Raw genomic sequence first — 27,832 nt, 5'->3', positions numbered from 1 at the left:
TGGTGATGGAGTTGAGGAGTTTGGGGAAAATGGGTTTGGAGTCCCAGTGGCGTAGACTCTCTCCTGACGTAGGTTAAAAGTCATGAACATGCAGGTGTTATAAGTGGGATGTTTACAGAGGAGTTCCTGGTTTTCCTTTTGGCCTCCATTGAGCAGGCAACATGTTTACTGACAGTGTCCTAAACTCCCACTCAAACCCTGGAGGTGCAGCTATGAAACTCTGGGAAAATCAGTTGTTATTCTGAGTATGTGAGCCCCGAAAAATAAGTACAGAAAGCAAAAGGGGCTTGATCTTAGACCCAACACGCATGTTTCTTCTTGGCCCATAACTGTTGAATAATTAAACTATGGAATGGCTTTTTAAAAATTCATTAATTTTCTTGGTAGCCACAATAAAAAAACAAACAAACCCAAAACTACTACTATATTTAGGATGCATGGAGAGAGCTCCTTTTGGGAGGACACTTATGAGCCCTTGTCCCCTGGTGCTGGGGCCATGTGGAGATGCTCAACAGAGTTCATGGATAAAGTAAGCTACATGTTCATGAACTTTTTTCTGAAATGAAGGCAGGAGAGGTGGCATGTACATATTTTCCTGGGTACTGAAAGAGTATTTCCCTACTAAAAAGATTGGTAGTGTGGTAGAAATGTGATTTCCTGGCTCTTTGTCTACTTTAACAGTACCCTACCTAGCCAAAGAAAAAATCATGGAAAGTTTCAATTGCTACTGCTCTGTGTTCCCAGCTCTATTCTATTTTTTAAAAACTACTTTTCCAAATAGCATATAGTTAATTTCAACTGTATGCATATTCTCAACATTATCCTGTAACTCTCTGAATTGCTGAACTATAAGCAGAGATGTTCTTGTTTTGTTTCTTACAATATGTTCAGTAAAGACTTTATTGTGAACAGATTTCACTACATCCAATTATAATCCACGAAAAATATTTTAGCTGTTAGATATAAAGTATTAAGCTCCTTCCCTTTTTTTAAGTAATCTCTCCACCCAATGATCCACCCATGATCAATAGTCTGTTGCTTTACTGACTAGGCCATCCAGGTGCCCATTAACATCCTTTTAATAGTTCATCTTTAAGTGTTTCTCAAAACATATAGTAATTTCCCATAATATTTCTAAATACTGTTAATACTGTTGTCTTATGATAGTTGTCTTTCTCCGATTGACTTATTTCACTAAGCATGATACCCTTTAGTTCCATCCATGTCATCGCAAATGGCAAGATTTCATTTATTTTGATGGCTGCATAGTATTCCATTGTGTATATATACCACATCTTCTTTATCCATCCATCTGTTGATGGACATCTAGGTTCTTTCCATAGTTTGGCTATTGTAGACATTGCTGCTATAAACATTCGGGTACACGTGGAGGACATGGAGATGCAACATGGGGGGTTAGGGGGATAGGAGAAGAATAAATGAAACAAGATGGGATTGGGAGGGAGACAAACCATAAATGACTCTTAATCTCACAGAACAAACTGGGGGTTGCTGGGGGAGGTGGCGTTGGGAGAGGGGGAGGGGGTTATGGACATTGGGGAGGGTATGTGCTATGGAGAGTGCTGTGAAGTGTGTAAACCTGGCGATTCACAGACCTGTACCCCTGGGGATAAAAATACATTATATGTTTATAAAAAAAAAAATTGGAAGGGGAGGCAAACCATAAGAGACTATGGACTCTGAAAAACAACCTGAGGGTTTTGAAGGGTCGGGGGTGGGAGGTTGGGGGAACAGGTGGTGGGTAATAGGGAGGGCATGTATTGCACTGGGTGTTGTGCAAAAACAACGAATACTGTTACACTGAAAAAAAAAAAAATACTGTTGTCTTGAGTATGGGCTTCATGTATTACCAAATGCTGGATCTTCATTATCTTTGGAATAACTACAGCACAATGACAAAATAAATATTTTTATATCTAGATTTAATATGTTCTAAATAACAATGATGTATATACAACATCCCTTTTAGACTTTTGGAAATAGTAATGTTGTGATAAAAGGACATTTTGTGGTTTTTCACATTTATTTCTCACATTCCTATAAGTTGGGCTATATTTTTTAATCTCAGTTTACAGAGGGAGAAACTAAAGAATTGGGAAACTAAATAATTCATCTAAGTTCACTCAATTATTCATCCAATGTAAAAGAAGTTGTAAAACAGATTTGAGCTCAATAGACAAACCCCAAAGCCCCAGCTGTTCATGAATGCAGAATACTTGCCTGTGTTCAAACTAAAGATTTACAAGTTGTTTGTTATTTACATTTTAATTTAATTCTGTTCATGTAATATTAATTAAATGTATTGTGTAATATTAATTAAAAGGTGTTGTGTACATTTTATGTGTCAGTCCCTGTAGTAGATGGATTATCATATATAAGACTTCTATAAGACTCATTGCACTATAATGTGGGAATAATCCCCATTTTATAAGAAACGAAGCAATTTAATTGCCTAAAGTCACGTTCCTGTTAAGTGGAATAGCTGGGACTCACACATAGACTCCAGACCCCGCAATATTAGTTGAGAGTTCAAATACTTCAGTGTCTATCCAGGTTGTAACAGATTTATTTTTTCCAGGTCTAATGTCTGAAATTTTATAGTCTCTATAGACAATTATATAACTTCAGCACAATAGCTTTAGAGCAATCAAATTGGTCAATTGTTAGTTTCTTGAATTCAAAAGAATTTTTTTGGTGGTTTTGTGCAAAATTCTAAAGTTAAAATAAAATGCCTAATCTGTACAAAAGCACCAGAACATTCCCTGTTTTCTCCATTAGTTTTATCCCAGTGAACATTGTACTATTCCTAACAATTTGATGAAGGCGATGAAGTGAATTAGTCCTCCAGATTGTGAAGGCTTGTGGAGTTATGCCCTTTTGGAAGCATTATTTGTTCCAGGAATGTCAAAACTGGCAACTTTTTGATGGCAGTTTGTTTCTCCATCTGCCCCATATATTTAGAGCAGTTATGAAGTGAAGAATGGATTTCATACCATGCAAGTAGGCTTTTCTTTTCTTGTGTTGCCAACCAGATTTCTCGAGGCAGAGGTCACCTGTGTGTTGGGCTTCTTTGACCAGCCAGGTGAAATTGTTATATTTTTTGACAAATCTTAAGGAAGCTTAAAAGTGACAGACAAATGAAATCTAAATATTGGTGTTTCTGTTATTAGTTGTAGATTAGGCTATGCTCTGGTGACAAATACACTTAGTGACTTGATAGACAAAGTGTGTTGCAGGTGCCACAGTGAGGCGACTTCCTTACAGACTGAACCTTGGGGATCCAGAATGACAGAGCCCAAAACTGCCAGGGCTTGTGAGTGCAGAGGGTTAGGCAGAAGCTTTTCATATCTTAGCCCAGAAGTGATATAGGCCACTCCTCCTCGCAGTCCCCTGTGAGGTCACAAGGTCCTGTCTAATATATGAAAAAAGGAAATGGAGAATGAAAGATGATAACATCCCTCTTTGTTCAAAAAATGTATCTTTCAGTATTCTAGCCTTTTTAATGATGCAGATTATACAATCTGATATATCACCCAGATGAGTCATGTAGCTTTGGGTTGTTTACTAATTTACTTTGAGAGAGAAATCAAATCTACCACTTTTGGGGAATTAATTTACCCCAACTTTTGTCTTTAATGTTTGGAAAGATTGTTTATGTAATATTGTGATCTCAAAAATTAATGTTGCATAATTTCCTCAATCAAAAGATGACTAGAAGAAGATGTAAACATTCCTATTTTTCTCTAAAACATTGTCTTCTCTAACATCTGAAGCATTTCAGGAGTTTTAAGGACCTCTGAAAAACTTACATGTCTCTGGCTGAGTGACTTAGCCTCCCAAAGACATATGTCCTTAAATGGATACAGGGAAAGTGGCAACATCCCTCACAGAGTTGTATTAATTGAGGAAATCCATGTAAATACCTACATGTGAGACAGGAAATCATCTAAGTCCTAGAGGAGAACACAGGCAGCAACCTCTTTGACCTCAGCCTCAGCAACTTTTTGCCAGGCACGTCTCCAGAGGCAAGGGAAATAAAAACAAAAATCAACTACTGGGATTTAATTAAAATAAAAAACTTCTGCACAATAAAGGAAATAATCACAAAACTAAAAGGCACCCTTCAGGATGGGAGAAGATACCTGCAAATGACATCTCCGGTAAAGGATTAGTATCCAAAATCTATAAAGAACTTATCAAACTCAACACCCCTCAAAACACATAATCCAATTAAGAAATGGGCAGAAGACATGAATAGACATTTTTCCAAAGAAGACATACAGATGGCTAACAGACACATGGAAATATGTTCAACATCACTCCTCATTGGGGAAATACAAATCAAAACTACAGTGAGATATCACCTCACACCCATCAGAATGGCTAAAGTTAACAACACAGGAAACAACAGATGTTGGCAAGGATGCAGAGAAAGGGGAACCCTCTTACACTGTTGGTGGGAATGCAACTGGTATGGCCACTCTGGAGAACAATATGGAGGTTCCTCAAAAAGTTAGAAATCTGGGGCGCCTGGGTGGCTCAGTGGGTTAAAGCCTCTGCCTTCGGCTCAGGTCATGATCCCAGGGTCATGGGATTGAGCCCCGCATCAGGCTCTCTGCTCAGCGGGGAGTCTGCTTCTTCCTCTCTCTCTCTGCCTGCCTCTCTGCCTACTTGTGATCTCTGTCTGTTAAATAAAAAAATAAAATAAAAAAAAGTTAGAAATCTGTCTTATAATTCAATAATTGTACTAATAAGTATTTGCCCTAAGGATACAAAAATACTGGTTTAAAGAAAAACATGCACCCCAGTGTTCATAGCAGTATTATCAACAACAGAAAAATTATGGGAAGAGCCCAAATGTCTACTGCCCTAATGAATGGATAAAGAAGGTTTGGTATTTATATTCAGTGGAATATTAGCCATCAAAAAGAATGAAGTCTTGCCATTTGCAATGGTGTGGATGGAGCTAGAGAGTATTATGGTAAGCAGAATAAGTCAGAGAAAGATAAATACCATATGATTTCACTCATATGTAGAACTTAAGAAACAAAACAAATGGATATGGGGGAAAACGAGTAAGGCAAACCATTAAAACAGACTCTCTCTCTCTCTTTTTTTTTTTTTTTAAAGATTTTATTTATTTACTTGACAGACAGAGATCACAAGTAGACAGAGAGAGAGGAGGAAGCAGGCTCCCTGCTGAGCAGAGAGCCCAATGTGGGGCTGGATCCCAAGACCCTGAGATCATGACCTGAGCCGAAGGCAGAGGCTAAGTCCTCTGAGCCACCCAGGCACCCCTAAAACAGACTCTAACTATATAGAATAAACCAAGGATTGTGGGAGGGGTAGTGGTAAATGAGTGACGCTATTAAAGAGCACAGTTATTGTGATGGTCACTAGGTGCCATATGTAAGTGATGAATCACTAAATTCTACTCCTGAAACTATTATTACCCTACATGTTAATTAACTGGAATTTAAATAAAAACTTGAAATTACAAATAAGATAAATAAATAAATAAAAATAAAATGGGATTGGGGCACCTGGGTGGTTCATTTGGTCGAGCATCTACCTTCAACTCAGGTCATGATCCCAGGGTCCTGGGATCGTGCCCCACATCAGACTCCCTGCAGACCAGGGAGCCTGCTTCTCCCTCTCCCTCTGCCTGCCAGTCACCTTTCTTGTGCATTCACCCTCCCTCACAGATTCTCTCTCTCACTCTCTGTCAAATAAGTAAATAAAATCTTTGAAATAAATCAATAAAATAAAATGGGATAATGCTAAAAAAAACTTCAGTGAAGTTAACTAGTGTTGTACAGAGCTGAAAAAGTGATAATTATTTCTATGTCAGTTTTGAGCCAAACCCAGGTATATATATATCCACTTGTTATCTATAGATTTCCCTAATGCTAAAATGCTGTTAAAGTCTTTCCATAAATAATTGTTCATAAACCTTTGAAAGTCATTAAATGAAAACATTCTAACACTTCTTATCCTGATAGTTTGTTTTTAATGCCTTTGATGATTTCTTCTGCACTTGTTCTGTGATTTTTAATATTAAAATTCTTTCTGAGGTGCCTGGGTGGCTCATTGGGTTAAAGCCTCTGCCTTCGGCTCAGGTCGTGATCCCAGGGTCCTGGGATGGATCCCCATATCGGGCTCTCTGCTCGGCAGGGAGGCTGCTTCTACCTCTCTCTCTGCCTGCCTCTCTGACTACTTATGATCTCTGACTGTTGAATAAATAAATAAAATCTTAAAAAAATCTCTCTCTGTGGACTTAATTTCCACAAACAACATATAAATCCCAGAACATATAATTTAAGCATAATTGTTGTAGACATGTAAAAAATTATAGAACAAGAAATGTTACATAATTTTCAATTTTCAGTACTCTTTTAACTTAATGTTTAGGGTTGTATTATTACAGGATGCATTGTGTCCTTTTCAAAGCTTATGCACCAGAGTCTTAATCCCCAAAACCTCAGAATGTGATCTTATTTGGAAGTAGAGACACTGCAGATGTAATTAGTTAAGAAGAGGTCATACTGGAATAGGGTGGGCTCCTAGTCCAGTATGAATTGGTGTCCTTACAAGAAGAGGAAATTTTGACACAGGGACAGCATACAGAGTGAAGATGATGTGAAGACACAGGGGAATACTATCTACAGGCCAAGGGATGTCTGAGGTCACCACTCTCAGAAAGAATCAATCCTGCCAATAGCTCAGTCTTAAGACTTCTAGGCTCCAGAGTTGTGAAACAATAAATTTCTGTCATTTAAGCCATCCAGTTTGTGGTATTTTTTCATGATAGCTCTAGAAAACATATGCAGGTTGTCATGTATTTCAATCTTATAGGTATCTTAAAGTCCACTAGAAATGATTAATATTAAAAAAATTATAAATATTGATTTACATTTCCAGCACTTTATGAGGAAATCTTGCAGGACAGGCATAATCTGAGATCCCTTACCTCAGCTACATAACTTGCCCAGATATTAAATTGTAAAACTCTTAAGCAACCATGTGACTAGATTAGTAAAAATGTATTTTTTTTTTTAATAGAGGGAGTTTCTTTTTGTGTGTGTGTGTGTTCGAATAAAACTTTATTTACAAAAACAGGAAGGGACCTAGATTTTACCTACAAGCAATGTTTTACTGACTCAATAGAGGGAGTTTCTTATCTCCAACTGTCTAGGGCAAATTATGTCTTGCAAACTAATCTGTGTAACTCTGCTCCTGAAGTTTATATACAGGGAAGAGGTGCACATCTTTGCACTCCATCACATGGGTGGTCAGCAAAGATTAATTGCTCATCCTCAAACTAGCTGGAGATATAAATGCCTTTTGTTGGCAGTGGGAGGTTTTGTCATGTTAATGGATCTTTCCTTGGATCTAGTTTATATAAACTAAATTTATCTCTAGACTTTGGACATCAGAAGGCAGAAGACAGAAGAACTTGTGGTACCATAAATAGATATCTCTTTTGGGTTATATAGTAATATCTTAGCTGTTTGGAATTTTGTGTCTATGTGCACTTCATATAGCAACACTCTCTTAGGTCTTTATTACAGTGATTCCCGTTTTTTTCAAACGATTTTTTTGTTTGTATATAGGTAGCTGAAGCTCACAATAAATAATTTGTAAAGTCCTTTAGCTGTGCTTCTAATAAGAGCACCAAGGATTTTTTTTCAGAGCTACAACTGTTCATACTGTGGCTCTAAACCTGAACTTTAAATACAAATAAAATTTCTCTTTTCAGTTTGCTCTTCCTCTTCTCTTCCACTTTTCTCCCATTTATATTGTGGCAATGAACACTTGATGTCATAAAATATCCCCCTAGGAGCAATTGAATGTGTGTCTAACTGGGAAGAGGATGTGTAGACTCTAAATCAAGTTTATTTTACCCAGGAGGTGCTACTGTAATGTTTGTGAGGCCAGAGTACACAAGACAGAGATCAAACTTGGGAGCTAACCTCTCATCGTTACCTTTGTGATTGCCAATTTGAATCTTTCTTTCTTTCTTTCATTTTTTTTAATGGGAGACTTTTATTTTCTCATTTTTGTGTCCTCAAGTGGAATCCCACAAACATAAAATTTCTTTTTATAAAACTGACAGTTGTGAAAAGAATATCCTAAGGATACTCATTGTCCCTGATGAGTAGAATTTGATTCTGTTCTTCACTTGCCAACCCTAGCTTAATGTCTCCAGTGCTATGTTGTCAAATTGTTATATATTCATTTTTACCTTATGAATATCAACGGTGTCTTATTTATTTGGATATTGTTTTTATCTCCCAGAATGGAAATCATTCTTTCATGTCACTTGAATGTACTTTAGCTTTGATGACAAAACCTCCAGGGTATGTGTTGAATAACATCATGTATCTTCTCTAAGTTCAAAGATTTGTGAGAAGCATTTATATGTGAAGATTATGACTTAATTTTGGGCCACCTGCTGTTCTGGTCTATGTAACATGATACCTGTGGTTGTTTTTAAGCTTTAAGATATAATTCATTTCTGTATTCCATTATGTAAACTTATTCAATGTCATGATCATAAAAATTAACATATTACAGACACTTTCTATCATAAGTTCCTTATTTTTTATAAGAATAGACTGAATCTCAGTCTATTATCAGTAGTAGGGAGTGACCTTGAACTCTGATCTACCTTTCCATACACATTTCAGACACATCACCATATCACTCTGCTTCAAAACTCTGCTAGTGAGGTGTGATGACTCTGCTGTTTCAATTCACTGTTTTCAATTCACCTAACAACTTGGAAAAAATATTGTTGACCGTAGTAGTTGGGTTTTGAAAATTTTTCAACTGTAATGAAAAATTGGCTCTTCTAACTTGAGCCAATTTTCCCATTAGTTTCTCTTCTGAGTCATTTATAAGATGGTTCTGTTGCCCCTGGGATTATTCTTGGAAGAAACGTTCTCTAATTAATATTCAGTTCTCTAGTTCTGTCACACAAGGTCCAGCACATATGTATATCAGCACTTAAGAGGCTCTCAGCAAATATTATTTCCTTCTCTGCTTTCTCTTCAGTAACTTAAAACATTCTTATTTATATTTTTTGCCTCTCTTTTTCCCTTTGGTTTAAAATTCTGATTCCTAACATTGTGAAGACAAAGAATACAATTCCCATCCTCCTCCCCATCTTCATTTTGAAAGTCTATCTTCCTAGACCTTCTTAAATATACATATAAACATATATGCATGTATGTGTGTATAGATATAGATCTATAACATACATACATATATGCTTATGTGTATATCATACATACATGATTTCATATATATATGTGTATATGTTTTATATATATATGTATATATATATAAAATGCTATTTCTCTGGCCTTTGCTTCTCTGTATTCTTGCTATTTCTCTCATGTGGAAAATATGTTAGTGTTTAGTCTAAGCCTCTTATCTTTTTTCTCATTTTTTATTCTTTGAAAATACTTCTTTTGGTAAATGTCAAATCTACAAACCTGATCCAGGGCTTCAGTTCTATATTTTTCCAACTCTTCGCTAATTCTTATTATCTTGAAATCACATTAAATTCTCTATGCTTAAACACTTCCTTCATAACTGTCTTTACTTTAGAGTAACTGTCCTACTTCTATTTTTGATATATCTGTTCTTTATCTGATTCATCATTTCCTTTGCAGACTCAGCCCCCACCAACTAGAGTTGACTATGATTTGTTGAGGTCTTTTATTCATTTCTTTTTCTTTCTCACTGCTGCCATTATTTCAATCGCCAAACTTTAAATAGTCACTTGGACTGTTCTTGCCTTAAGTCTCCCTCCCTATTTGAATTCTCCTGACTTACTGCTGATATTTCTAACCCCAAACTTCAAGCGTGTACCTTCTTTAGTCAGATATACTTAATGGTTTTTCATTGTCACACTGTAAAATACAAAATCCTTAGATTTTCAGTGAAGGTTCTTGCAGTGTGTCCTTAAAATCCATTTGTACCTCATCTTCTACTATTTCACTTTGCAGATTCCTCAAGCTGATCAAAATCCCATAATCTGAACTTTGAAAATCTGATTCTATGTGTATTAGGAGAGTTAAAATATATATGTATCATATGTCTACTTATAAGACTCTCTTTTATATATTCATTGAGATTTGATGTTGAGAAAATTCAAATTGCTATGGAGGCTAGTGTAAGTGATAAATGACAATAAATTTGGTTGTATTATATTTTTTCCTGATAAAGCTGAGCTTATTTGCTAATGTACTAAGTGTCTGAAAACATGTTCTATGCTTTTCTGTGATCTTTGTGATCAAACTGAAATCTCCCTTGGGTAATTTTGGCAACGTTAAAAATTTATAATTATTTTTAGGTTCCAATTTTAATTCAACAAGATGTTTGCTTTAATTGCTAAAAATTATTGTTTCGAAGATACCTGAAAACTCTTGCTAACTAATATGGGCTATAAAGTCATAATCATGGTGATAAGGAAGCAACTTTATACAGAACAGGCAAATTCCTAATGTAACTTACAGGACTGAATTGCATTTTTCCCTTGTTAAAAAAAAAAAAAAACAAAAACACTAGGATAAAGAAAACAGTTGAGAAAACTGAGTTTAAGTAAACTGTTTGAAATTATATAAGTAATTTTTTTGATAAGTAGTGTTCAAGTCAAGATGTGATTCTCAGAACTAGGTGCTTAGGCAATCTCAACCCCAGACATAACAACGCTTGAAAGCATTCCACAGCAGGAACATATGGACTCTGGCAACAGACAATTGAATTCAAAGCCCACACATGATATTTACGTTATAAGTCTTTGGGCAAATTAGCTAATATCTTTAAGCCCCCACTACCTCATCTATAAATGAAAATATAATAATGACTCTGTAGCATTGATTTTTTTTGTGTGTGGATGACTGGAATAACAAAAATTAAGTATCTAGTACCATGTCTAACTCACAATAGGTACTCAATAAATAACCTATCATTAGAAATATTGGTAGTAATAGTCATCAATAAAAATATTTTTGTTTGCCCTCTTTCCTTAGTTGGAGAAAATTTTTTGCAAGTCAGGTGAGAAAGCAGGGAGGATAATTCATATCAAACTTGAAGATTCTAATGGCCACCTCTTTTTAGTGCTTTAGATTTTTGGAGTGGCAAAGAGAGAGTTTGGTCTGATATTCTCATGCATATAATCATCATGATACTATGAATATCTGCAATCTTGTCTCAAAGGGGTACATTTTGGAAAAAAAACTTATATATGCCCCCCAAATCTCTTCTTCAGCAACTTTTCACTTAATCCCAGTTTACCTCCCTCCCATCAATATAACAACTCACAGCTCAAGTATATGTGGTGGTGTCATCCAAGATGGATCCAATTTCCCCTCAGGAGGTTCACAGGATTTGTGAGGCCTCTGACACCAATGACACACAAAACATCTATAGCCTTTGGATAGTTTTAGATGGATATACACAACGACTGGATAACAGTAACAACAAGAATATGTGTGAACTCTATTCAGATCCTGTGCTAAGTCATTACACTTCTTTAATCTATATAACAGTCTTATTAGGTAGGTGTATAATTATTAGGTAGGTGTATAATTATAATTCATATTTTACAAAAGAAGAAACTGAAACACAGAGACATGAAATAACTTGCCCAAAGTCACACACCTGAAGTAGTAGTCAAATTGGACATGTCAGACTATAAAGATTTTTTTTTTAAGTCTGCTTAAGTAGGGTACAGCTTTGGTTTTAGCTTGGGTTCTCCAATGTGTTTGGCTTTACTCAATCGGAGAAAAGTATTAGACAGGCATAAATCATACATAAAGACTAGGAGAGAGGTGAAGCTAAACTATCCTAAACAACAAAGGTGTACAGTTTATCATCAGGTGGCTCCATTTAACAAAAAATACATATATATGAGCTATTACTGGGTGAGCATTGTTAGCAGTTTATGATCTGGGATAACAAAAGGAAATATGTATTTCCAACTAAACTTTGTTGGTCCTGGATCTCTACTGAGGAAGTTAAATGAAATGGTACAGGATTTCCCCCCCTTCATTGTGGTTGAGGAATCCACTCAAGGAGTTCATGGAGTCTTAGAGTTTTAGGAAATTCATACCAGAATTATGAAATTAGACCAACCACCTAATTAGCCTGACTTTGAAAAAAAAAAAAAAAAAACAGATTCTGCTCACTCTGTGAGCACATCTTAGGAAATACATGCTGTAGGAAGGGTTTTACTCGATACTTAATTCTGACATAAATAATAACAACAAGGGGATTTATATTCACAAAGAAATGATGAAAACTCCTCAGTTTAAACTGCTTAAACTCTAAAGACTGTCTTAACATCAAATGTGCTAGCTAAAAAAACAGCCAAGTAAAATTCCAGTGTTATTTACACAAGTACAATAGATATAAAACTGTTTTTTCCACAACAGTGACAAGAAAATCTTGGTTACCATTCTTGCAAAAGGTCCTTCAGGTCTCCACAAATATTATTAGTACACCTTCCAAACAATACATCAAGCAGTCAAAATAATTTTTCTAATAACTGATTCAACCACATTTAACCTGAGCTCTCTGTTGGTTTTCCAATGCATGTAAACAATTTAGCCTGGCATTCAAGGTTCTGCATGTATCTTAGTAATCCAGTTCTTCAGGTTTCCTCTTACCTAAGTAAGAAACAGCCAGCAAATGTTTTTTTAAAATTATATGTATATTCTCATCTTTGCATCCTCATTCATGTTTTTATTTCCTTAGGGACTTAACTGCTGTCTGTATATCTAAACCCTATTATTTACTCAAGGGCCAGTCCTCAAATCCCATCTTTTTAAAATTTCTTTTGTGCTCAACGCAAATTTTTCTCTTCCCCTCAGAATTAATGAACTTTATTTTTTATATTACTTAGTATTTTTCGGTCTAATGCTATTGTATATCTTAAACTATATTCAATTCTTCTAGGTTTATACTACCACTCCGAGACAACGGTGACTATGTATGATTAATTATAATTACTTCAAAAACAGTAGATGATAGAATAATTTATTTTCAGTCTCTAAACAAGGCTTTTTAAGGAGTTTTTAATTTTGATGCAATCTGAGTAACTAATTTTTTTTTAAGTTTTTTTTTTTCCATTTTTATTAATTTTTTCAGCGTAACAGTATTCATTCTTTTTGCACAACACCCAGTGCTCCATGCAAAACGTGCCCTCCCCATCACCCACCACCTGTTCCCCCAACCTCCCACCCCTGACCCTTCAAAACCCTCAGGTTGTTTTTCAGAGTCCATAGTAAATGAAACAAGATGGGATTGGGAGGGAGACAAACCATAAATGACTCTTAATCTCACAAAACAAACTGGGGGTTGCTGGGGGGAGGTGGGATTGGGAGAGGGGGAGCGGGCTATGGACATTGGGGAGGGGAGGCGAACCATAAGAGACTATGGACTCTGAGTAACTAATTTTTTTAAACAAATCATAGTTTTGATGTCTTAGCTAAGAAATTTGTACTTCACCAAGGCCACAAAATTTCCTCTGATGTTTTCTTCAAGAAGTTTGGATTTTACTTTTATGTGTTATGATCTGTTTTAAGGTAATTTTTGTATTAAGATTGAAACTCATTTTTTGCATGTGAATATCTAGTTGTTCTAATGTGATTTTTTGGTAAGAGTTTCCTTTCTTCACTGAATTGCTTTGCATTTTTTTCAAAATCAGAGTCCCTTAAAGTGTGAATCTATTTTTGTATTCTATATTCTGTTTCATTAATCTGTTTGTCTATCTTGATGAACACTACACTACCTAAATAGCAGTAGCTTAAATAACTATAGAAATCAGCTTGTTTTAGTCCTTCAACTCCGTTCGTTTTTCCAAGGTTGTTTTGACTTTATCCTTCGTATTTCCATATGGATTTTGGAAGGCTTGGCAATTTATATTTAAAAAATGGATTTTGATTGAGATTTTATTAACTCTATAGTTCAATTGGGGGAGAATTGACATCCTGAAAATATTGTATATGAGCCTCGTGTATTGCTCTATTTATTTATGACATGATTAATTTCTGTTGGCAATGTATTTTAATTTTCACTGCATAAATATTTCATGACTTTCGTCAAAATCACCCCTACTTTCGTATTTTGATGCTATTGTAAGTGGTATTAGGGACTAATTTTTAATTTGTGATTGTTTATTGCTAGTATAAAAATACAATTGATTTTGCCTATTGATCTTGTGTCTCATTTAATAAATCTTGATAAACTCACTATTTCTGGTAGCAGGTATTTTCTTGATTGCTTTGTATATTCTGCATATACATTCATGTCATGTATGAAAAGTGACAATTGTACTTCTTCCTTTCCAATTTGGGTGAATTTTATTTCTTTTCTTGCTTTCTTTCACTTGCTAGTCCCTTTGGTATAACATTAAATAGGAGAGAATTGATATCCCCATCTTGTTCCTGAACTTAGGGGGAAAGCATTCAGTTTGTCACCATTAAGTATAATGTTAAGTATAAAGTTTCCTCATAGGTGTCCCTTTTAGGTTAAAAGCTTTCTTTCTATTCCTACTTTGCTGTGAGTTTTTATCTGGAATAGGTATTGGATTTTGTTAAATACTTTATCTGTACTTACTTAGATGATTATGTCTTGGATTTGTTTTTTTAGTTTGTTAATATGGTAAATTATATTGATTGATCTTCAAATCTTTTTTTTTTAAATTTTATTTGTTTATTTGACAGAGAGAGAGAGAGAGAGATCACAAGTTGGGAGAGAGGCAGGCAGAGAGAAAGGGGGAAGCAGGCTCCGTGCAGAGCAGAGAGCCGATGCGGGGTTCAATCCCAGGATCCTGAGATTATGACCTGAGCTGAAGGCAGAGATTTACCCCACTGAGCCACCCAGGAGCCCCAGATTGGATACACCCAGACTGAAAGTGAAAGGATGGAGAAGCATCTTTCATGCCAATGGGCCTCAAAAGAAGGCCGGAGTAGCGATTCTCATATCAGATAAATTAGATTTTAAACTAAAGACTGTAGTCAGAGATACAGAAGGACACTACATAATTCTTAAAGGGACTATCTGCCAAGATGATCTAACAATTGTGAATATCTATGCCCCCAATATGGGAGCACCTAATTACATAAGAAAACTATTAATCAAGATAAAGAGTCATATTGATATGAATACAATAATAGTAGGAGATCTTAATACGCCTCTCTCAGAAATAGACGGATCATCGAAGCAGAAAATTAATAAAGAAATAAGAGCATTGAATGAAACATTGGACCAGATGGACCTCATAGACATATACAGAACATTCCACCCTAAAACAACAGAATACTCATTCTTCTCAAGTGCACATGGAACCTTCTCCAGAATAGACCACATACTGGGTCACAAAGCAGGACTCAACCGATACCAAAAGACTGACATTATTCCCTGCATATTCTCCGATCACAATGCTTTGAAACTGGAACTCAATCACAAGGAAAAGTTCAGAAGGAACTCAAACGCCTGGAAGCTAAAGACCACCTTGCTTAAGAATGCTTGGATCAACCAGGAGATCAAAGATGAACTTAAACAATTCATGGAAACCATTGAGAATGAAGACACCTTGGTCCAAAACCTATGGGATACAGCAAAGGCGGTTCTAAGGGGGAAATACATAGCCATCCAAGCCTCCCTCAAAAACATTGAAAAATCCAGAATACACCAGCTGTCTCTACACCTTAAAGAACTGGAGAATCAACAACAAATCAAACCAACTCCACATGCAAGAAGGGAAATAATCAAGATTAGAGCAGAGATCAATGAGGTAGAAACAAGAGATACAGTAGAACGTATCAATGAAACTAGAAGCTGGTTTTTTGAAAGAATCAATAAGATCGATAGATAAACCATTGGCCACACTAATCCAAAAGAAAAGAGAGAAAGCCCAAATTAATAAAATTATGAATGAAAAGGGAGAGATCACAACTAACACCAAGGAAATAGAAACAATCATCAGAAATTATTACCAACAGTTATATGCCAATAAGCTAAGCAACCTAGATGAAATGGATGCATTCCTGGAAAACTACAAACTCCCAAAATTGAACCAGGAAGAAATTGACAACCTGAATAGACTGATATCTAGTAACGAGATTGAAGCAGTGATCAAAAACCTCCCAAAAAACAAGAGCCCAGGACCTGACGGATTCCCTGGGGAATTCTACCAAACTTTCAAAGAAGAAATAACACCAATTCTCCTGAAGCTGTTCCAAAAAATTGAAGCAGAAGGAAAACTTCCAGACTCTTTTTATGAAGCCAGCATTACCCTGATGCCCAAACCAGGCAAAGACCCTACCAAAAAGGAGAATTTCAGACCAATATCACTGATGAATATGGATGCAAAGATTCTCAACAAGATCCTAGCAAACAGGATCCAGCAGCACATTCAATAGATGATCCACCATGACCAGGTGGGATTCATCCCTGGGTTGCAAGGTTGGTTCAACATTCGCAAATCAATCAATGTGATAGAACAAATCAATAAGAGAAGAGAGAAGAACCACATGGTCCTCTCAATTGATGCAGAAAAAGCATTTGACAAAATCCAGCATCCATTCCTGATGAAAACGCTTCAAAGTATAGGGATGGAGGGAACATTCCTGAACTTCATAAAATCTATCTATGAAAGACCCACAGCAAATATCATCCTCAATGGGAAAAAGCTTGCAGCCTTCCCGTTGAGATCAGGAACACGACAAGGATGCCCACTCTCACCGCTCTTGTTCAACATAGTATTAGAAGTTCTAGCAACGGCAATCAGACAACAAAGAGAAATAAAATGTATCCAAATTGATTTTCAAATCTTAAATCAACTTTGCATTCCTAGGAGAAATCCCATCTGGTCGTTAAGTATTTTTTGTTTCGTTTTGTTTTGTTTTATAAACATATAATGTATTATTGAAGTATTAGTTTTTTTTAAATATTGTATTTGATTCACTAAGATTTTATTTAGAAATTTTCATTTATATTCATGAGGAATATTGGTCTGTGGTTTTCTGATTTGGGTATCAGGGTAATCCTGGCCTCAAAGAATCAGTTAGGAAGTACTACTTCCTCTTCAATTTTCTGGAAGAGTTTTTGTAGAATTGATATTAGTTTTTTCTTTTTCTTTTTCTTTCTTTTTTTTAATAGAGTGTACCTGGCAAAACATGTACTCTTGGGGTTTCTTTGTACAAAGTTTTTTGTTGTTGTTAAACTCAGTTTCAGTTGCTCTAAGAGGTATAATTTAGATTACCTATTTCTTCTTGAGCTAGCTTAAGTGAGCAAGGTAAAGTAGCTTGTACCTTTCAAGTAATATGTCTATTTTATTTAAGCTATTGTAGTTATTAGCATAAAGTTGTTCGTAATCTCTTATTTTCTTTTAATATTTGTAGTACCTGTATTGATGTCACCTTTCTGAGTCCTGGTATTGCTCATTTGTGTCTTCTTTTTTCCTGAATCTCAGTCTAGAAGTTTATTAATTTCATTGCATTTCTCAAAGAACTAGATTTCAGCCTTTTATTTAGTTTCTCTATTGTTTTAATTTTTTTTTTGCTTAAAGAAATATATTCAAAATTATCTGTGAATAAACTTGACCATCTATTTCCATATTGTTTGCACATATTAAATATAACTGTAAACAATTACAATTTAGCTCCTACAATAGTGAGAATGAAAATGAAACTATTCAAAAGTGAATATGGCCTACGCATATTAAAAAATTCAAAACAACAGATACATACTGGAGAGATACCTTTTGCATATAAGACATATATGCGTCATTATTAACCTCAATATAAAAAGCAAATCATCACAGTATTTTAAAATGTTATTTGAAAATGTTTTCCCAAGGAAAGTCTATTATATTCACTGCTGTTTTAAAAATTGCTTTTAGTAAAATTTTTTTGTGAGCCTAAATAGCTAAGGAGAGATCGATAACTTTATCATTACTATTAATGAATACTGGTTTTATCAGTGACTGGAAATATTTCTATTGTATTTCTGTGTATATTTTTAATAAAATTTTTTGGCCTTTTATGAAAACAAATCTTATTAAACTGGAAACATTTTGTATTTTTTTTTTTTTCAGAAACAGTTTCGTAGTCTCTAGGGTTTTTATTTTAAAAATCTGTCAGTTAAAAACATTGATTTGCTTCTGGTTCTGGATGGCAATTTTTGTCTCTCACTATTTAAAAAAAAAATTTTGTTTTGCTGTCTTCTCATTTCCGTTGTCTACAATAGGACATATGCTTTCATCCTTATCTTTATTCTTCTGTATATAATATTTCTCTATTCTCTCACTAAATTAAAGATTTTCTGCTTCTCATTGGTTTTGAGAATTTAATTGTGATTGCTGTGGTATAGTTTTCTGCATGTTTCTTGTACTTTGGAATTCTTGGATTTGTGTACTTATAGATTATTTTTCAAATAAAAAAAAGTCCATTAGTTTTCTTTTTCTTTTTTTTTTCTTTTAGCCTCCTTCCTTCTTCCATGGTGCAAATTATACACATATCAATGTATTTGAATTTTTCCCACATTTCATTAATGCTGTATTCATCTCTGAATTTCATCTTGGATAGTTCTATCACTATATCATCAAGCTCATTTATCTTTTCTTCTGTAATGTCTAATGTCTACTCTGGCATTAATTCCATCAGTGTATTTTTTAAAATCTCAGTTGTAATTTTCATCTCTAGAAGTTTATTTTTTGATATCTCTCATATCTGTATTTAACTTTAGTATATGAAATATATTTATAATTCATGCTTAATATTCTTACCTGTTATTTAACATTTGTGTCTGTTCTGGCTTGGTTTTGATTGATTGACCCTCATTCTGGGTCATATTTTACTGCTTTGTTGCTACCTAGTAATTCTTATTAGGTGCTAAATGTGAATTTTATTCTGCTTGGTACTGAATATTTTTGTATTACCACAAGTGTTGTTGAGCTTTGTTTTTGGATGAAGGGAAACTACATGAAAAAAAGTTGATTTTTTTGTTTTGCTTTTAATATTTGTTAGGCAAGACTAGGACAGTTATTCTTCTAGCTAATTATTCCCCACTATTGAGGCAAGACCATCTTGTGTATTACCTGGTGACCCATGAATATTGAGGTTTTCCTGTCTGCTTAGTGAGAACAGGTATGATTCCTTTTCCTGTATGAATGCTGAGAAATGTTATCTCTACCTTTTTTGGTAATTTTTTCCCCCTGGCTTGGGTAGTTTTCTCACACAGATTTGTTGATCACATCTCAACTGGATACTCAAGATGGACCATCTTCAAAACTAGATCTCTCTCTGTGACTCTCCTCTTTCCTCTCTGATACCTCTTCCTGGGAACTCTAGATGCCTTGTTCTCCCCAGAATTTCAGCTCTGTTTTCTCACCTAAAAGAGTTTCCAGTCTCTCTGTATTCCTTCCTGCATTGTGACCAAAAAGTCTCCCAAATTAACTCGTGGGGCAATTGTAGGTCTCATTTGTTTGTTTCCCCTTTTGTAGAGATCAGTGGTTTTCCTTGGGTGATGTGTGTAGTATCTTATAAGCCCTTTCTCATATGCTTTGTCTATTTTTGGTTGTTTCAGGCATCAAGATAAATTTAGACTCTTTTACTACTTCGTCAGAATTGGGAATCCAAAATAGCATTTAGACTAAGTATCCTATAAGAAAATGAAATACACGTTATCATTTTGTCTGAAATTTACTCATACCTAAAAAATACCAGGGTTCTTGCTTGTTGTAAGAATGACAGTAAACATAAAAAAAAAAAGAATGACGATAAACAATTTTTTCTTAAGAAACCTTGAAAATAATTGCAGTCTCATACACATAGCCTAAAAGAAATCAGGGTGGAGCAAATGAGAATCAGGCAACAGGCTAATGATGAAAATCTTAATATATTTAGTCTGTTTCTTTTTTTTGTTGTTGTTTGTCTGGTTTTCATGCTAATCTGAGCTTGTGTGCAAGATTCTAAATCTAGTCGGGATAGAGAGATTCTTCTGTTCCTTTTAACTCTTCATATGGATAGGATCTAAAGTAGGAAATGTAGTATAGGTGAACTAAAATGATCAAATCAATTATTTCAGGCCATGATCCATTTTTGAGAATTATTTGTGATCTTACATTAAAATAATTTTATACTACAGAATGTTTCAATTATTAATAAAATCAACATAGCCCCACACTCTAGAAACATCAGTTCTTTTACTGTCTTGGTAGAAGTGTAGGTGATGTGGCTGACATTTGAAAGCAGAAGGTCATGGAAAGGCCAGTAATGGTGCCACAGATAAGAAACACCATAGATATGAGGAAGGAACCAAAATGGTAACACACTCTGAACCTAAATTCATCTCTTTCTAAACTAAGAGCCCTTGTGCTGTTGCCATAAGGTAAAAGTGGTTGAAGGTGTGATGGAGTATTGATATCAATATCTTATTTTGTAAAGTGTGTTTTGCCATATGGTTTCCATTCTGATAATCTATTCTTGTTCTCCTCTGAGAAACTATCATTGTGGATAAATATTTAAATTTTTCCTTTGTCCAGTGTATTACTTAGGTCTGAACCGTCCTGGTTACATTTGCCTGTTTAAGTTAAAAGGGTTGAACTTGGGATATGAAAATTTCAGCCTCAGAGTTTTTCAGAACCATAGAAAAGTGTCACCCTTTCAGGGATGAGGGGGAGGAAGAAAGATGAATGTGCTGAATGTCAACCCAGGTTTTGGACTGTGTAAGGGTAGCCTGCCATATGTGCTGCTTTCCAAGTTTGTCCCTCCTACTGAATCTGTGTTTTGAATTATTTTCCCCACGATGTGTTAGTGCTTTTTTCCAAGTTGAACCTTATTTTATTTTCCTTGCTAGGGCCCATTTTATTATTCCAACATTTCCCATTTTAGTATCATCTGCAGAATTCATTTAGACCCTGTTTACTTCCTTGCTGAAGTCTCTGAGACAGAGTGGGACCAGCCCTGGGTCAGGCCAGACATTCCCTCTCTTCCATGCAGCCCTCATCATCCACACTGGCCCACATAAAGGAGAATTTAATATGCTACAAGTTTTCTCTCTGGAAGGTGATTTCTTAGGCTTCCCTATAACATAAAACTGAAGTGGAAAATGGGAAGAATAATAACAACAATATGTTTGCCTTTGTAGCTTGGGAATAGAACAATCAATAAACATTTATTAATCTTCATTCAACACATGTCCGGACCTTGGCTAAGTAGTATGGGTGATATAAAAGGGGGCAAACCTTGTCCCCTTCTTTGAAAAAAATGTAATTTAATTTACCAAAGAAAGCATAAACACATACAAATATATAAATGCAGTTCTGGAACAATGAGAAGATACTGTGCATGGATACACTGATGAGAGATGCAAAATGGAATTGCCCAGAAAGTGGAAAATACCCACATGGATCATAAAGTTCTGGAAAGATTTGGCGGGGTGGAAGAGCTTATAGGCCAAGTATTTATCCATAAATTCATACTGTTCTATTCCAGGTATTTATTGAGCATCTACTGTATGATTGGAATTCTCTCCGGGGAGAGAGAGTAACAGGCACAGCCAATGCCATCACTAAGCTTTCAGCTGACAAGAAGCAATCACAATATAGTGTGATAGGAGCTACCGACACTTTTTATTCTGGGATGCTTTCCCTGACATGAATAGCCAGGAAGGCAAGATATGATATGCTTGGGTTGTTGAATTCATAACTTCTTGACTCATTTATTCACTTACTCATCTTGAGTGTTTACTCTGTGTAAAAAGTTAGACTAGAGGGCGCCTGGGTGGCTCAGTGGATTAAGCCGCTGCCTTCGGCTCAGGTCATGATCTCAGGGTCCTGGGATCCAGCCCTGCATCGGGCTCTCTGCTCAGTGGGGAGCCTGCTTCCCCCTCTCTCTCTGCCTGCCTCTCTGCCTACTTGTGATCTCTCTCTCTGCCAAATAAATAAATAAAATCTTAAAAAAAAAAGTTAGACTAGACATTATTCAACCATGAAGAAGAATTGGACTTGGACACTGACATCAAGATTTTGGTATAATATAGGCAAATATGCTGAAAATACATAGTGCAAAGTAGAAAATGATTGCTTCGTTTTTACTTGACTTACATCTCAGTAGGCAACATAAACCTATAATAAGAATTCAAAAACATTTGTGTTATATGGGAAGGAAGTTTTAGTCAGGAGGAGAAGCCATAGTGAGTGTTTGGTGAAAATCTTGCCTCACCCTGTGGGGAGGAGGATGCAGAAAGCCACCAACCATGCCATCTCTCCATCTGAACTATTTGAATAGCATGGTTTGTAATCTGAAAAGTATGAGAGCAGCAGCAGTAGCTGGGGTAACTGTATATATTCAGGAATTACTCTATGCCAAGCCCTTAGTTAATAATTGTAAATTGCAGAATCTCATTTAATCTTTCTCACAATCCCATGAGATATCTGCTATTATTTTCCATAATTCACGTGAAGTAATCTGAGCCTTAGAAACTAACAAGGCCCCTCCCAGCTAGTAGGGGCTGAGCATGAGCTCAAACTTAAGCATATCTAAGACTACGGTCAAAACTCAAGAAGTAGTCATTGTCATGAGACCAGAAAGGTCTGGCTTTGTACAGTGGCCAAAGGCTATTGTTCTGAACCTTAGGCTCACATTAGAAACACCCAGGAAACTTAAAAACCCATTGTTTAAATCCAATATAATCAGAATCTCTAGGGGTAGATTTCAGGCATCAGAATTTCTAAAAGCTCCCCTGGTGATCCAAACAGCAGCCAGGCTTGAGAATAAATATCTTTAGATCTTCCCCAGAACAAGGGAGAGAAACAAGAATCCTAAAAACAAACAATAAAAATATGTTAATTGTATTATATATAATTTTTGTGGTTATACTCAGAATTCATATGTACATCCATAAGTAAATTCTGAGAGCTAAAACCTACCCCAGGAAAAATCAAATTCCCTGTTGCTGTGAATTGTCCTGCTATAGGCAAAATCCACACCCTTTAAAGAGATTATGACTTTCCACCAAGTGCCCCAAGAAATCAAAATGTCTGTGTCTTCCTTGCCCCAGTGGATCTAACATATTTTTGTATATCAGCACTCCATGGTGTATCTACAAATTACTGAAAATACTTTTCTCTAAGTAGAAAAAATGACTACTTCTTTCAGAATATGGGAGGTCTAGAAGACCCAACATCAGAGGAAGTTCCTTTGAATAAATATTGAGCCCCCTGTTAGAGCCATCCTATGGTTTCCCCTTGCCTTTCCTTGGCACACACCTCAGATACACATATGATATAAGCTCAAGGAAAAAGTTCAAACACATATATAAGAGGTTGTGTATGAAAAATAATCTGTCCTGAATGTTATTGATGATCCATAGACAAATAGTATTTTCCTATATCCAATGGCTGTCTTACCTTAGAATTTTAAAACACATCCTGATTTATTCATTTGACAGGTAAAGTGAAAGAGTTATAGCTATACATATTCAGGGATATACTGGAAATGAGAAAGCAGGTGGGAACATCTGTACATTGGGGTTATCAAATATTAAAGTTTCAACAATTCCCTTCATGAAAACTTTGCTTGGTAGATCAAAAATTAAAAACTTATTCCTTGATAAAATTAAGAGATCAGGGATAATTGCTGGTAAATATATCAAATTTATCAAATTATAGAAAATATAAAATTTCTTTTAAAAGTTAATTTCAGGGACACCTGGATGGCTCATTTGGTTAAAAGTCCAACTCTTGATTTTGGCTCAAGTCATGATCTCAGGGTGGTGAGATCCAACCCCATGTTGGACTCCTTGCTGAGCATGAAGTCTGCTTGGGATTCTCTCTCTCTTCCTTCCACCCTCCCCCATCGTGTGTGTGTGTGTGTGTGGTCTCTCGTAAATAAATAAATCTTTAAAATTTTTTAAAAATTAAATTCAATGTCAGGCTTAAAATAATACCTTTCTCTTTAAACAGCCCTATATTCACATTTTGTACACATTTTCCTAAATGTTACAAATAAATTTTATGTTTTAAAGATGTCAATTAATTCATTCCAGTGAATTACAGGTTTTTAGATCTCAAGCCAATGCTTTTACTTGACAATTGAAATTGGTTCCTGGAGTATTATTATTTTAGGCCAACTAAAGCTAATGACCTTTCTGCTCTCCAAGTTTCAAGCCACAGATTTCAGGAACAGAGACCAATGAAATGTGTATCCTACATTCCAGCAGGCAAAAGTAGCAAGGAGCTTTTCCTGTGGCTAGTAAAGAGCATGTTTCTTAATAAGAAAATGACTGAGCACTGTAAGACATCAAGTCATTTCCTGGCCTGTGTTTTACATGTGGCTTTCTATTATTATCTGATACCCTGACTTTGCACCCTTGATATGTCTGGCCTTCATCTCCTACTGCATTCTAAATCTGCACTTCAGCCTTTTTCCTCTACCAGTGGATTCATCTCCTTGCTTCCCATTTCTGACAAATATTTAAAGGGAATGGAGAATGTAGGGAATGGAGGACATAGGAAATAGGAGCACTAATCCAAAAGGAAATTTCTTCAAAGGAAACTGAAATACATTGTTAATACTTTAGTTTTTAAGCAGGGTTCTGGTATCAGTCTCTGTGTCACCAAGTTGTCAATTGGCATTGCTTTTTGTTTATAGTCCCACAGTGAGCCCACTCCTTCCTTTCCTGCCATCAGTCATTTATAGTTTGGCCCACCACTTCTCTATGTAATCTCCAGCAGTGATTTTCTTTTTTCTTTTTAAATGTTGTTTCCCTGTTTGTTTTTTTTTTTAAAGATTTTATTTATTTATTTGACAGACAGAGATCACAAGTAGGCAGAGAAGCAGGCAGAGAGAGGGAAGGAAGCAGGCTCCCCGCTGAACAGAAAGCCCGATGCGGGGCTCGATCCCAGGACCCTGAGATCATGACCTGAGCTGAAGGCAGAGGCTTTAACCCACTGAGCCACCCAGGCACCCTTCCAGCAGTGGTTTTCTGTGAAATAAAGGAACTCAGAAACTGAATAAAAGAGAGGGGAATGGCAGAAGAAGAGACAGTACATGCTTATATATCTTCTTTCCCTCCTCCTTTCTTAACTAGCTCCATTTTTTATATTTGACTTCTTGTTCTTAAACATTTTGGCTTTATTCTTCCTAAAAGATCACTAGTTTTTAATCTATTTCCAATTTATAAAATGGGTCCATGGCAGTAAAGATAGACAGCAAGGGCCATTTATAACTAATAGAAATGATGAATGACATTGAAATGGATGGGTACATATTATTCGTCATATATCCTTTAATTAATAATCAACTTACTGGGTGCTATGGTAATGGCCTTGAGCTATAAATAGAAATAAAATCTTCTTACACCAAGATCTTACAGTTTTCCGGAGTTTGTAATACATTCCCATTCAAATATCAAAGAGAAGTAGTGTAATGTAGTGGAACGAGTACTGGAGTAAGTGACAGAGAAGTCAGAGCTACCCCAACATCACAATTTCCAAGTACAGACCTGTTGTAAATAGACCTATGCCCCTCACAAATCCATATGTGGAAACTCTAATCCCCAAAGTAACTGTAGTTGAAAGTAGGTATTTTAAGAGCTAATTAAGGTTAAATAAAGTTGTAAGGATGGGGCCTTAATCCGAAATGATTTATATCCTTCTAAGAAGAGGAAGAGACACCAGGGATACACAGAAGAAAGACCATATAAAGACAGCGAGGAGGCAGCCACATACAAGCCAAGGAGAGAGGTTTCAGGAGAAAAAAACCTGCTTCCTGAAATACTGTCCTTGTTTTCTCTGACAGTTCTTGGTTGTTTATTCTTGACCTCTTTTCCAAGCAATGTTGTTGGAGTATGTTGGAATCTGCTTCAGGTCTTCTTCTCCCAATCTTCTGAGAGTTCTGGATCACTTTGCACACTCCTATGGCATCAACAACCACTGATTTATAGCTGGTGGATCACTATACCCAGATTTCTGGTGCAGATCTTTCTTTTTTTCTTTTTTCTTTAATTCCAGCTTTATGGATGAATAATTGACATAGAAAATTGTAAAGTATTTACAGTGTATATCAGGGTAATTTGATATATGTATACACTGTGAAAGAATTCTTCCCACCTAGTTAATTAACACATTACCTCACATATTTATCTCTCTTTTTTTGATAAACATATTTAAGTATTACTCTCTTAGCAAATTTCAATTATACAGTGCAGTGTTATCAACTACAGTCATCATGTTGTACATGGATCCTAAGACATTGTTCATCTTATACCTAGAAGTTTGTATCATTTTACCAATTGATTTCCTCCCAGCCCTTAGTCCTCCACAACCACTTTTCTATCCTGTTTCTGAGTTTGCCTTTTTTTTTTTTACACTCAACAGATAAGTGATACCATGCAATATTTATCCTTCTCTACCTGACTTATTTCACTTAGCATAATGCTTCAAGATCCATCCATGTTATCACAAATGACAGAATTTCTTACTTTCTCATGGTTGAATATTTCATGGTAGATATACACCACAACTTCTTTATCCATTCTTCTGTCAAGGGACACTTAACTTTGTTTCCATACTGTGACTATTGAGAATAACGCTGTAATGAACTGGGAATATAGATATCTATTTGGTATCCCATTTTCATTTCCCTTGGATGTATACCTAAATGTGGGATTGCTGGATCATATGGTAGTCCTACTTTTAATTTTTTGAGGAACCTTCATACTGTCTTCCATGTGGCTGTACCAATTTACATTCCCACCAATAGTGCACAAGGATTCCTCTTTTTCCACGTCCTCACAACACTTATTTCTTGTCTTTTTGATAATAGCCATTATAACAGGTATGAGGTTAGAGTTCACTGTAGTTTTGCATTTCCCTAATGATTAGTGAAGTTGAACACCTTTCATACACTTATTGGCCATTTTATGTCTTCTTTGGAAAGATGTCTGCCCAGGTCCTCTGCCTACATTTAAATTGGATTGTTTTGGTTTTTTTGTTTGTTTTTTGTTTTGTTTTGTTTTGTTTTTGTTTTTTTTTTTTTTTTTTGCTATTGAGTGGATGAATTCTTTACATTTTTGGAAAATAACTTCTTATCAGACAAAAGATTTGCAGATATTTCTCTGTAGGTTGAGCCTTAGTTGTGTAGTTTCTTCCTTGATATCTCTACTGGTTTTCAGTTGCTTAAAATTGAAAATATTCAGAAGCAAACTAAACTTATGTTTATTTGTTTAATGTCTCCTATTTCCTTGGAACTTCCATCTACTCATATTGTTTAAGAAGACACCCTGGGGATTATCTCTGATTCCCTTTTCTCCCTCAATCTCCATAAGCAACCAGTAACAAAGTTTTGTGGATTCATCTTTAAAACATATGTCTTGAGACTATATTTATCTTTATCCCTAGGATCATCATACTCATGTGTATGGGCAGATAAGCATTATCTGTTTTATGTATATTGTATGATATTCAGAGTGATATTAAATATGAACATTTTAAATGTATTAGTGATTTGGAAATTTCAACACATAAATCTAAAGTTACATTGGGAAAGCACTAAAATTGGAATTTTACTTTCTTTTCAAATCATTTTTATTTTTCAAGCCTCCAGTGTTTTTCTTGCAAAATCCATTTAGTATCTATTGATTCTTACATTCCTGAAAAATCTTTCCAGGGTCATGATTTCCAGATTCTACCCTAATGTTACCCTCTGCAAATTTTACTAGATCTTTTTATATTTGGATGTTTCTGTATTCCGACAATTTCTCCACATAGACTTGCCTGATTTAATAG

The sequence above is a fragment of the Meles meles genome, chromosome 5 (genome assembly GCF_922984935.1).
Source record: "Meles meles chromosome 5, mMelMel3.1 paternal haplotype, whole genome shotgun sequence".
Classification (NCBI taxonomy): domain Eukaryota; kingdom Metazoa; phylum Chordata; class Mammalia; order Carnivora; family Mustelidae; genus Meles; species Meles meles.
This window is presented reverse-complemented; position numbering follows the sequence as displayed.